The sequence below is a fragment of the Tamandua tetradactyla genome, chromosome 5 (genome assembly GCF_023851605.1).
Source record: "Tamandua tetradactyla isolate mTamTet1 chromosome 5, mTamTet1.pri, whole genome shotgun sequence".
Lineage (NCBI taxonomy): Eukaryota > Metazoa > Chordata > Mammalia > Pilosa > Myrmecophagidae > Tamandua > Tamandua tetradactyla.
This window is the reverse complement of record NC_135331.1, coordinates 70,318,439-70,332,350: the sequence shown is the minus strand read 5'-3', so window position 1 is coordinate 70,332,350 and position 13,912 is coordinate 70,318,439. Positions and strand designations below refer to the sequence as shown.

Here is a 13,912-nt window from a genome sequence, read left to right as displayed (position 1 = left end):
AAGAAATGGGAGGGGCAGTGAGGATGTGGCAATATTCTGTATCTTCTAGCATTTTGGGCTACCCAAGTGTGTGCATTTGTGAAGTATCTGTCAGTATGCACTTAAGATTTGTGCTTTTTATTGTATGGAAAATTTACCTCAAAAGAAAAGAGTAAACACATATTGAACTCTACTAATGATATGTGTACTGCAGTATTTAGGAGAAATTGTATAGCTGTCTATAATTTACTTGGAAATGCAAGAAAAAAAGAGAATTGATGGAGGGATAAAGGATAAATAGATGATAAGAGGCAAAAGTAAACATTAATGGCATAATATATGTGGTCTCGTAAACAAGTGTTCACTGTAAAATTATTTCAACTTTACTATATGAAAATATCGGAAGAAAGATTCGTTAAGACAATTTAAAGATATGAGAATAACAAGGAAATGTGAATGCTGACTGGACATTGATAATAAGGGATTATTATTATATTTATTTTTTAAGTGTATTAATGGTATTGTGTTTATAGTCTCTAAAATGATGATTAAAAAAAAAAGACATTCTCAACAAGAAAACTGGACTTTTGGAACCCTTACCAGGTTATTTTTAGATTTTATTAGTTTCCAAAGTTGTTATTTTTTTATTATCTGATTGATTTTATGGTCATCCAGGTCTCTTTCTTTTTTTTCCTAATATAAAATTGACTCTGCATATGATACTATCACTAATTCTCAGAGCAGAAATAGAATAAAGGTATGACTTTTAGTGCAGAAATTCACAACTTATGGTATATGAGCTCAAAGGAAATGGAACCAGAGAGAAGTTGTAAAGACAGATGCCTGAGCCCCTGAAATTATTTCAGCAAGCACTAAGGACCAAGAAAACAATGTATGCGATACTAAGGAACGAAGAGGCACAGATAAAGAAATTTCATATTTTGGGCATCAAAATGAGGCTGAATTCAGAGGAAATCTAAAAGTCAGGGAACTGTCCTAATTCCACAGGTGTAGTTCTTAAACTCTACCCTACAGTGAACAATTGGGTATCCTAGGAAGTCATTTGTTGGTTTTCATGAGAACAGTATGAAATAAGACTGGTACTTAGAATAATGTCTAACACATATAAAGCACTCAATAAATTCTAGCTATTACTACTATTATGTATTTGACAAATATTTATAGGAACTTGCTGTATGCCAGGCACTGTACTGAGTGCTGGATATAAAACTATGAAACAAACTGCTGTGGCCTTTTCCCTCTAGAGCTCAGACTCTAGAGAGCTCTGTTTAGATAGTCCCCACTCCTTCATGCTGCTTTTCTTTTTTTATATCTGTAGTACACAGGGTCTTATGATATCCTAACAATCCGTAATAGAGAGGTCATTTTATGTTAATATATCTTAAAAAGGAAAATGGTTCCCTAATGCATACTAACATGAAAACTGTGATACTTGATATTGTCACAGATGTGGGGGGAAAAAGAGCCTAGTAGTTTTCTCTCTCATTATTTTACCTCCTTTTTCACACACAGTTGAACTTACTTAAAGGAGGCCATTAAAATATGAGGCTATTTTCTCCTTCATTAAGCATAATTTCTTTTAATTTTTCATTAAGATTTTGCACACTTCTTTTTTTAGAAGATTAAATGGGGCGGTTATGTATAACATGACAGATTTAAGATGTTTATCAGTATTTTCATATAACATTATTTCATTTTTTCTTAACAAAGCCCTTTTGTTTTTGTTGCTTTCCTTTCTTTTCTTTTTTTGCATGAGTACAACTGACCATGGAATCAGTATATATTAAATCACTGCCCTCGAGAATACCAGTGTGAAATTTAAAAAAGAATATGTAATCACATACCCAACTGTTAATAGTAGATGCATCTGGACAGCACTTTTATATGGTTTGATTTTTTAATTGTGAACATGGATTACTTCCATAATTAAAAAAAACTGGAGAACAAAACAACTCTAATTGTGCCATTTTCCTTACTCAAGCCTTTGACCCCCTGTTAGTTACCAATGGTATAAGTCCAATCTTCTTCCCATCGACACTGAAGGTCTTTCACCAACTTTCTCCCAAAGGGAAAAATAAATATCTTTGAATACTATGAAAATAAGGGAACATAAGTCAAAAGACCTATAATCTAGAAACTCTTGGAATACCTTAAGGTACAAATACAATTGATATATTTACATTAAATTTCAAAATAGGACTGATAATCCTCAACCCCAAAATTTTACAAATAGGTTTGTAAATATATACTTTTTTAAAAAACCTGAATTTCTAGTCTGTCTACTCCATTTTCTTGTTAGAAATGTAATGAAAATATTGACTCTCTATCTTGAGTTTCTAGAGAAAAATCAAATATATGTGCAACAAGATTATCTCAGAGAAAATAATTTTATGTAAAACATATTTTGTACTATATTGAGCAAGCTCAGGCTTGATTTCTTGAGGACTTAAGAATCCCTCACGACAAAACAAATTACATTATTGGAGCACAGTTCCTCTTCTTGAACCAGGAAAAGGGGATTTAAGTGCAGACTTTGTCTACTAGACCGTAGAAATTGAAGACTGAGGAGTAGTTCACATTCCTTGGCTTAAGCCTCATCGCGGGGCTTCGCCTCCACCTGACCCCCTGGTGACCCTTTCCAGGCCTGCTCTCAAGCACAGACATGTACTCCCAGAAAGAAGGAACCCCACAGTGGACTCCCTTCCCTTTGGGTCCTGAATAGCTCAGACTGAGTCAAAGTACACCAGGCTCACTACATTTGTAAAGGATATGAACCTGCTCCACAATGCTAGATTCATTTCTTCATTTCTGTATATTTCTAAATTAGATATATCTGGTTCCAGCTACTGCTCATCAAAATTGGTGAGGAACTGAACCCATTTTGTTTTGTTGATTGTGTAGGGGAGTGAAGGTGGGGCAAGTGGGCTCCTACTCTTCTCCAGGATCATAAAAAGTCTGGGACATCATATGCAATTAAAAAAATCAAAGAAAAGAGTCTGGTTTTCAGGGCATTTTGACCAGTCCTGAGATGCTGTTGCCACTTGCATAAACAGTTTGCAGGCAGCCATTTCTCTTCTCTTCTTTCAAATCTTAAGAAAGAGTGTCTTTTACTTCCCAAAATGATGTCCCCGGACATCCCTGAGCTGCCCCTAAGGTTTTCTTCCTTCTCCCAGCATGCTGTGTGGGATCTGGCTCCAGGTTCCCTCATTCTCACAACTGCCTGCACCGCATTTCAGGACAACAGCACTAGATATCAGCTCAGAAACCATCTTCACTGAAAAGAACTGGTCTCCATCTTCTGCTCCTCCTCCTTCCCCCAGTCCTTCTGAAACACTATATGGCTTAGGGTTGGAAAAGGGGAGCGCTGATAGGGCTGTCAGTATCCTGGAGCTTTTCATGGAAGGAAGTCTCACTCCTATATATACCTTGTTTAATGTTAATTATCACACTAAATATTTAACCATGTTTTCATGAGATAGTAAGCAAAAATAAATTAAATATAAACATTGATTACTTATTTATCGAAACATAAAAACAAATTTTCATAATTACATAAAATTATAAGTCAATATATCAGCTTTCCTTAAGTATTATATATACATCTAACAACCCCCTCCCCCATAAAAACCATGAAATTATATTGATTACAAAACTTATTACTTTTACACTTCAAGTTGTTAAAAAGTATTATATCATGGATTTAAATTTATGCTTTTCATCATTTCTATACTATTCTCATTATTATTTCTCATTTCTTTTAGGGGTTGCCTTCCTAGATGTATTAGTCAGGGTACTCTAAGGATACAGAACAGACAGGACATACACATATAATGTAAATATAATGAGATTAATTATAGGAATTGGCTTATATGACCATAGGAATGAGCAAGTTCAAATCCCATAGGGCAAACTGCAAGCTGGGAACTCCAATGAGGGTTTTTGATGAATTCACCAAGAAAAGCTGGCTGGCTGAAGTAGAGATAGATAGAAATTCTCCCTTTTGGCTACTGAAATCATCACTTCTTTTAAGGCCTTCAACTGATTGGATGATACTTTTCTCTTGTCGAAGGCAGTCTTCTCAGTTGATTGTGGATGCAACCAACCACAGATGCATTCAACTTTTTGTTGATTTAAATCCACAAAATGTCCTCACAGTCACAATCAGGACAGTGCCTCTTTGACCAAAAAACTGAATACTATCACCTGGACAAGTTGACACATGAACTTAACCATCATAAGCTCTGTTACCTTCTGAGGGTTATAGTACCAAATGGAAAAAACAAAGAATGCCAGTGCCCACCAACCAAAGTTACAGATTCTGGCTTGTCAGCATGTTGGCCCTGGTCATACCTTCCAAATCTGAGCTGCTGACCTCGAAGATCTAGTTCCTTTTTATTCATAACTCCATATTTTTTAATGGCACAAACTCTAATATGGAACTTAGGAAAACATATTTTGGGCAGAGTAGAGTCAGAATCAGTAAGAATGACAAGGGATAAATCATGGAATGTTACAGCCAGAGACCACCTCAAAATAAGTCACTTCTCACCTCATTTTCTAAATGAGGAAAGAAGAGGAAGCAGATATTGGAGGCAAGAAGGCTATTAAGATGGCCTTTGTAATAGTCCAGGGGTCATGATCCTATGGCCACAAACAGGGGTGATGGCACTAGAAAAGGAGAGTAAATGTTAGAGACAGGGTAAATAAATACTGAAGGCTTCCTGGTGACTGGTAATGCACCGATTAGAGAATAATATCTAGTTAGTTGAAAGGCAAGTTTCTATCATCAGTAGCATGCTCCAGGGAGCTGATTTTATAGCAAGATATAATAAATTTACAGAAGAGTGTGCCTTGTTTCTCAAGGCAGTAAGATTAGTACAGCCACTGAAAGGAGAGAAGACTGTCCTGGCACAGTGTTATATCTCCAGCAGGACTGGGATCAAACTCAGTTTTCTTCATCCTGTACAATAACTTTAGATACTTTAAAATAGGGTTACTCAAAGCATGATCCATAGATCAGAACAAGTCTACAAACTGTTTTTCACTACTTCATGATGAAATAACAATGAGATAAAATCACAAACTGAGGGTAAGCATTTGGAAACGTGTGTAGCAATTTAACCTTGCTGTGACATTCAGGCACATAACCAGGATAGTCTATAAAAATATGAAGAGGAAATTGTTAAGGGAAAAAAAGATCCTTCCGCAAAGACAGTTTGAGAAGCTCTGTGCTAAAGACAAGGGAAGGTATTCACAGCAAATATTGTTATAAAAGTAGGTGATAAAACTTCATATTACAGGCCCACTTTTGTAAATATATTATATAAACTTACCTAGAGTAAAAATGGAAATATATTAACCAAAAAAAGGATAAATGAGATCATGTATGTAAAGTCCTTAGAACCCTGCCTGGTGCATAGAAGCACTCGATATTTATTAACACCGATGAGAATGAAGAGGGAGATGCAAGGACAGACTTCTCAGCAGCTGCCAGTACTATTCTCTTTGTTCCCTAACCAAGAGAAATTTCAATTCTATTGTGAAGCTGCTGCTAACACTTCCACTGTGCCTGCTACTCTCCCCTGCTGGCACAGACCCCCATCCCAAGGCGTGGCCTTATCATAGCTGTGAGCACACAGTCATCACTAACCATGAATTCTTCCAATGGCAGCAGAGTGTCACGGCTCTTTCAGCAGCCGGAGGTGGGTTTTCTATTTCTGGGTCAATTTCAATAGGAATTAACAGGATATGAAGCCTGCCAAGAAACATAACGCTAGCTTAGACTGCTTAAATAATAAAACATGTCATATTGCTTGTGAAAGTCAGCGTGAATCTTCCTTGTAATCCTATCTAAATTTATACAACATATACTTATTTAGAGGAGTATAACTAAAGAAACACAAAAGATGAATTCATGACGGTTAAGGAGCAAAGCTTTAGAAACAATCGGCCTGGGTTCCTAGCCCTGCTCTGCCATTGCTTCACTGAATGACTTCAGGCAAATTTTTTAACCTCTCATGCCTCCTCTCAGTCTGGAATAATAATACAATTCACCTCTCTTTTAGCAGTGTCTAGAAAAACATGTGTTCAATAAATATCAGCTACTGTTATTATTTATTAGCACAATTCTACCATTAACAAATGGGGAAACCAAGGCCCAAGTGGCCCACAGTCACATAGTTGGTAGACAGTTGAACTAGTATCAGATGCTGTGGTCTTTCCAGGACTGCTTGCTTTCACTCATGATCCTGCTCTACAATTTACTAAGTTCCAGAGACATCTCTGCAACTCAGCATCATACTTATTTTAGTTTTCTTAGAAAACATGGGCAAAAATTATATATCAGGTTTGGTATATATTTTTATTTTGTGCAGAGTTAGCACTTCTTATTTTATGTCAAGAAGATGCATTCATTAATTTAATTCGGGAAATGCAAAAAATAAGGACATGAATGGATGGAAAGGGGGAGAAAGCAGTAGAAAAAACAACAAGTATAATAAAATTGTAATTTTGTATATCAGGGTCAATGTGTTGCCACTGCTAGCCTCCACCTTCCAGAATTCACACTTGAGTTTACAAGACTCCACCAGACTCTGCACCCTTGACCAAGTCCACAAAGCCACCTTCCACATAATGCTCTCTTTTCCACCAAAGGCTGACATGGTGCTGCTAATGGCATCTGAGATGGGAAGGGGAGCTTTGTAGCTTACAGCTTGCAGAGCTGGGACTCACGATGTGGGAATTACCAAAAATCAGAAAGAGTGTTCAAAAGATGCTGGGAGGAGAAGCCCAACAAACTCCAAACAGAATAAATCCAAATAGGCCTTCCCTAACACATATATGAATCAGTCTGTCAAATGTTGAAGAGAAGCAGAAAATCCTGAAAGCAGCAAGAGAAAAACAATCTACTACGTACAAGGGAAACCAAATAAGACTGAGTTCAAACTACTCAACTAGCACCCTGGAGGTGAGAAGGCAGTGGTATGATATATTCAAGATCCTGAAAGAGAAAGACTTCCAACGAAGAATTCTGTGCCTAGCCAAGTTGTCCTTCAAAACTGAGAGAGAGATTAATGTTTTCACAGACAAGGAAGTCCTAAAAGAATCTGTCAGTAAGAGACCAGCCCTACAAGAAATACTAAAAGGAGTTTTGCTGACTGAAAAAAATAGACAGGAGAGGGAGCTCTGGAGCAAGGCACAGAATTAAAGAGTACCACTAAGGGTAATTTAAAGAATACAAAGAGAAAGAGTGAAAAGAACATATAGATCTGACAAATAAAATAAAAAAGATAAGATGGTGGATTCAAGAAACGCCTTTTCAATAAAATCTTTGAATGTTAACAGACTAAATTTACCAATAAAAGATACAGATTGACAGAATGGATTAAGAAACATAATCCAGCTATATGCTGCTTACAAGAGACTCATCTCAGGCACGAGGACACAAATAGACTGAAAGTGAAAGAATGGAAAAAGATTTTCCACGCAAGTTGTAACCAAAAGAAAGCAGGAATAGCTATACTAATACTGGACAAAATAGACTTTAAATATAAAGACATTATAAGAGACAAAGAAAGATACTATATACTAATTAAAAGGTCAATTCACCAAGAAGATATAACATTCATAAATGTTTACACTCCCAATCAAGGAGCTCCAAAGTACACGAGATAGACATTGGCAAAACTGGAGGGAGTGATAGATGTTTCAACAATCATAGTAGGAGATTTCAATACACCACTCTCCTCTATAGCTAGAACGAGAGAGAAGATCAACAAGGAAACAGAGAAATTAAATAACTTGATAAATGAATTAGACCTAACAGACATACATAGGTCATTGCACCCCAAAGCACAAGGTTATACATTCTTCTCTAGCGCTCATGGAACATTCTCCAGGATAGATCATATGCTGGGACACAAAACAGGTCTTTATATATTTTAAAACATTGAAATTATTCAAAGCACTTTCTCTGATCACAATGGGATGAAGCTGGGTCTCAATAACCACCAAAGAATGAGAACATTCACAAATATATGGAGATTAAATTACACACTAACAATCAATGGGTCAAAGAAGATATTGCTAGAGAAATCAGTAGCTATCTGGAGACTAATGAAAATGAGAATACAATTTATCAGAATTTATGGGATGCAGCAAAGGCTGTGCTGAGAGGGAAATTTATTGCCTTAAATGCCTATATTAAAAAATAAGAAAGAGCAAAAAATGAGGGCTTAACAGCACACCTGGAGGAGCTTGAGAAAGAACAGCAAACTAATCCTAAAGCAAGTAGAAGGGAAATAACAAAGATTAAAGCAGAGATGAATGAATGGGAGAACAAAAGAACAATAGAAAGAATCAATAAAACCAAAAGTTGGTTCTTTGAGAAAATCAATAAAATTGATGGGTCACTAGCAAGACCGACAAAGAAAAAAAGAGAGAGGACGCAGATATGCAAAATCAGAAATGAGAAGGGGTGCATTAGCACAGACCCACAAGAAATAAAAGAAATCATAAGAGGATACTAAGAACAACTATATGTCAACAACCTAGACAGCTTAGATGAAATGGACAAATTCCTAGAGCCACACAAACAGCTACATTGACTCAGGAAGAAATAGATCTCAACAAACCAATCACAAGTAAAGAGATTCAATCACTCATCAAAAATCTTCCAACAAAGAAAAGCCCAGGGCCAGATGGCATCACAGGGGAATTTTATCAAACATTCCAAAAAGAACTAACACCAATCCTGCACAAACTTTTCCAAAAGATTGAGGAAAAAGGAACTCTACCTAAATCATTTTATGAAGCTAATATTTCAATACCAAAACCAGGAAAAGATGCTATAAGAAAGGAAAGCTACAGGCCAATCTCCCTAGTGAACACAGATGCAAAAATTCTCAATAAAATATTAGCAAACCAAATCCCACAACAAATTAAAAGAATTAATGAACATAAATGCAAAAATTCTCAGTAAAATATTAGCAAACCAAATCCCACAACACATTAAGAGAATACATCATGAACAAGTGGGGTTTATACCAGGAATGCAAGGATGTTTCAACACAAGAAAATCAATTAAGGTAATGTGGCACATTAAAAAATCGAAAGGAAAAAAATCACATGATTATCTCAATTGATGCTGAAAAAGCATTTGACAAAATTCATCATCCTTTTCTGACAAAAACACTCCAGAAGATAGGAATCAAAGGTAACTACCTCAATATGATAAAGGGAATGTATGAAAAACTGATAGCCAGAATTGTACTCAAATGGAGAGAGACTGAAAGCTTTCCCCCTAAGATCAGGAACAAGACAAGAATGCCCACTGTCACCACTATTATTCAGCATTGTGCTAGAAGCACTAGCTAGAGCAATCAAGCAGGACAAAGAAATAAAAGGCATCCAAATTGGAAAGGAAGAAGTAAAACTCTCATTATTTGCAGATGATATGATACTATACTTGGAAGACCTGAGAAATCTACAGCAAAGTTACTTGAGCTAATAAACAAATTCAGCAAGGTGGCAGGATATAAAATTAATGTGCATCATTTCCCAGACCATGCACCCCCCCAAAAAAATTTAATGTGCAAAAATCAGTAACATTTCCATACACAAGAAATGACCTAGCTGAGGAGTCAGTTAAGGAAAATATTCCAGTCAAAACAGCAACTAAAAGAATCACATACTTAGGAATAAACTTAATTAGGGATGTAAAGGACTTGTACACAGAAAATTACAATATATTGCTAGAAGAAATCACAGTAGATCTAAATAGGTAGAAAGACATTCCCTACTCATAGATAGGAAGACTAAATATAGTTAAGATGTCAGTTTTCCCCAAATTGATCTACAGATTCAACACAGCACCAATCAAAATTCCAACAACCTACTTTGAAGATTTGGGAAAGCTAATTACCAAATTCATCTGGAAGAGACACAGACCCCGAATAGCTAAAAAAAGAAGAACAAAGTGGGAAGACTAATACTCCCTGACTTTAAAGCCTATTATAAAGCCACAGTGGTCAAAACAGCATGGTACTGGCACAAAGATAGATGCATTGACCAAGAGAATTGAATCAAGAATGCAGAAATGGACCACCAAATCTATGGTCAACTGATTTTTGACAAGGCCCCAAATCCTCTGAACTGGGTCAAAATAGTCTTTTCAATAATTGGGCATGGAAGAACTGGATATCAATAGCTAAAAGACTGAAAGAGGACCCCTATCTTACACCCTACACAAAAATTAACTCAAAACAGATCAAACATCTAAATATAAGAATTAGCACCCTAAAGCCTCTAGAAGAAAATGTAGGGAAACATCTTCAAGACCTAGTAATAGGAGGTAGCTTCTTAAACTTTACACCCAAAGCACAAGCAACAAAAGAAAAAATAGATTAATGGGAACTCCTGAAAATCAAATGCTTCTGCACTTCAAAAGACTGTCAAAAAGGTGAAGAGGCAGCCACCTCAATGGGAGAAAATATTTGGAAATCACATATCGGACAAAGGTTTGATTTCCTGTGTAAACAAAGAAATCATACAACTCAACAACAAAAGAACAAACAACCCAATTATAAAATGAGTTAAAAATATGAATAGGCATTTTTCTAAAGAGCAAATACAGATGGCTCAAAAGCACATGAAGAGATGCTCATTTTCATTGACTATAAGGGGAATGCAGATCAAGACTACAATGAGCTACCATCTCACACCTATAAGAATGGCTGCTACTAAACAACAGGAAACTATAGATGTTGTAGAGGATGGACTGCTGGTGGGAATGTATAATGGTGCAGCCACTATGGAAGACTGTTTAGCGGTTCCTTAGGAAACTAAATATCGAGTTGCCTTATGTTCCTATTGAGGACTACTTGGCATATACCCAGAAGAGCTAAAAGCAATGACACAGACATTTGCAGACCGATGTTCACAGCAGCATTATTTACAGTTGCCAAAAGATGGAAACAAACTAAATGCCCATCAACAGATGAGTGGATCAACAAAATGTGGTATATACATACGATGGAATATTATGCAGTAGTAAGACAAAATGACATCCTGAAGCACATGACAATATGTATGACCCTTGAGGACATAATGCTGAGTGAAATTAGCCAGATACAAAAGGATAGACACTGTATGATTCCAGTTTTGTGACCAGCATAAAGGCATAATCAGAGGTTTATAATACAGAATATAGAGGATTTAGAGATACATAAAAGCTACTGATGGGTGAACTGCTAGCTAATGAGGTTGAATGCCAATGTAAGGGAATAGATAGGAGTGAAAGTGTTTATCTAGTGGGTCTATAAGTAAAATTACTATATTGAAGATGAACAAGATTGAAAGGGGTTGTATTGACCTAAGTGTCCCACTGATTAACATTAGAAATATGAATTAATTCTCGCAAGAATTACTTCAAAGATATGATTCTTGTACAAAGAATGTTTAAGTCCAGGGTACAAGGGGAAAACTGCTATTGCATGCTATGAGCTATGTTCAAAAGGAAACCATCAGCACTACCACAGCAACAGCATAAGTAAATAATGGGGGGAGGGACAAGAGTTAAGAGGAGGTTTAGATTTCCTATTTGGCAAGGGTGTGTTTATTGATTTGCTTTCTCTTGGGAACAATGAAATTATCTAAAATTGAGAATGTTGATGGATTGTGGACATTGGACCCTATACATGATGCCTGATGTAGGCAGGTGGCTGATGGATGCACTGATGGAGAGGTAGATTGGCGAACGATGGTGTATACTTATGAAGGAAGGTTGTGCTGCTACAAAAAGGAGCAAAGTCCGGAAGGATGCAACAATGTTAATGAACATGTGGGACATTTGGTGAGAGAAAATAAGCCAGAAACAGAAGAACAAGAATGGTATGGTCACCTTTAGAAAATGCTTATAAGAAAAAAGGGGCCTAGATTGTAAGCTTTTAGAGCAGACACATTAAGTCCAGAGTGCTGATTATTATTTCTGGATTTTGAGAGGCTGTTTTATATATATAACCTGATATTCAGAGATAAGAATGAAGTTGAACAGGTTGGGGTTAAAGTAATTCAGAACATAGGGGTAAGGAAGACAGTGTCTTTATTTTAGAACCACACATACTCTTTGAGACCAATGGAAGAAAGTTTTATGTGGTCTGGAACTGAAATTTTCTGTAGTGCATAACCTAATTCAACCTATCTGTATAGCTCATTTGACCAATTGAAACACAGGGAGCACAGAATAAGAAAGAGGTCCTTTAATCTTGTATAGATTATTGTAATGCCTGGAAACATCCTAGAGTATATTAAGCAGATAATCAAAAAGTATTGCCAAAGTCCCCTGAGGGATAGGAGAAAGAATACGGAGCCATAAACCTTACCATCAGGAAATCCCCTGATACTGTGTCAAACTTCAGGGACACCCAAATCAATAGGCCATGCCCTCAATCATAAGGCTTACTCTAGTGAAGTTTATGTAGGTAGCAGAAAACCTTAAATTACCTCTAGGTATGCCTAAGAGTTACTTCTGGAAAAGTTACGTCTTTTGTTGCTCAGATGTTACTCTCTAAGCCTAACTCTGCAGGTGAAACCATTGCCCTCCCCCTACGTGGGACATGACATCCAGGGCAACGTGGGAGATGACTCCCAGGGATGAATTCAGACCTGGCACCATAGGATCAACAATTCCATCCTGACCAAAAGGGGGAAAAGAAGTGTAATTAATAAAGTATCAGTGGTAGAGAGAGTTCAAATAGAGTCAAGAGGCTAGGCCTTGCTACTTGTCATAACCTGCCAATCCCTAACCAGGACCATTCCAGCCAATCCTAAAGAACACCTAGGGCAATATATATGATTCCACAAGGGTTTCAGGCACTAGAGTAACTTTTCAGAAAACTACAACCTCCAGATGGGTCCCTGGTCCAGATAAGTCCTAAAATCTAGCCCAGCCTCTCCAGAATATCAGGTAGTTCCATCTCCCTACCCCGTATTAATGAAGACCATTTCAATACGAAAAATTTAGAATTGCCATAGCCCGAACACCTGTAAAGAGAGGGATGGAAAGATCAAAGGTGATGGTGGAGTTATACAGAGAAGACAGTTTTTAACAAATGAAGATGAATGCTGAATCATTAAATTGATCTCTCTCTCTCTTTCTTTTTTTTCACAAGGGCAGGCACTGGGAATCGAACCCGGGTCTCCCCACAGCAGGTGAGAACTCTGCCACTGAACCACCATTGTTCGCCCTAAATTGGTATCTCTTTTAGTCTCGAGTAGTTTAGAGCAGCTAGAAGTAAAAACCTAAAATTGTGGAATTGTAACCCAGGTCTAACTCTGAAATATGTTCTGCAACTACTTGTGGTGTTGTGCTTTGAAATTTATAGCTTTTTTGTATTTATGTTATTTTTTACAAAAAAAGAAAGAAAGAAGTCTATTGTGATGATAAAAAAATATTTAAGCCCTCTAGGCTCCTATATTCTGGAACAGCTATCAGGGAAAATATGAGAGGACCATATGGTAGCCCATGACAAACTCTGGGATCTGTTCTGTAACCACTTGTTGAAGAGTACTTTGAAAACAATTGCTTTTTAATTTCTTTGCTTTGTATATATGTTATACTGTACAATAAAAAGTTAAAAATCAAAAATTAAAACAAAACAAAACAAAAAGATGCTGGGAGGGCGGTGCAATGGTGGCTTTGTGGCAGAATTCTCGCTGCTGTGCCGGAGACCTGGGTTCGATTCCCAGAGCCTGCCCATACCAAAAAAAAAAAAAAAAAAAAAAAGATGCTGGGAGGTCACAGATATGCCAAATGCCCACCATATTGTGACGTGAGTTTTCTTTGAAACAATGCCTCATTTATATTTCATTCATATACCCCCAAACATATAGAGTATGACATATGAAGTCAGAT

General features: G+C 36.8%; 1 long non-coding RNA gene across 1 annotated transcript in view; it reads left to right on the top strand.

Moving 5' to 3' along the window:
* The window catches only part of LOC143682505 (uncharacterized), a 33,107-nt gene extending 19,898 nt beyond the window's left edge, over positions 1–13,209 (top strand). The window contains exon 3 of the long non-coding RNA XR_013175166.1: positions 13,170–13,209. This is a non-coding gene — a long non-coding RNA (uncharacterized LOC143682505). The remainder of the gene's footprint in view (positions 1–13,169) is intronic.
* Positions 13,210–13,912: the final 703 nt, after the last annotated feature.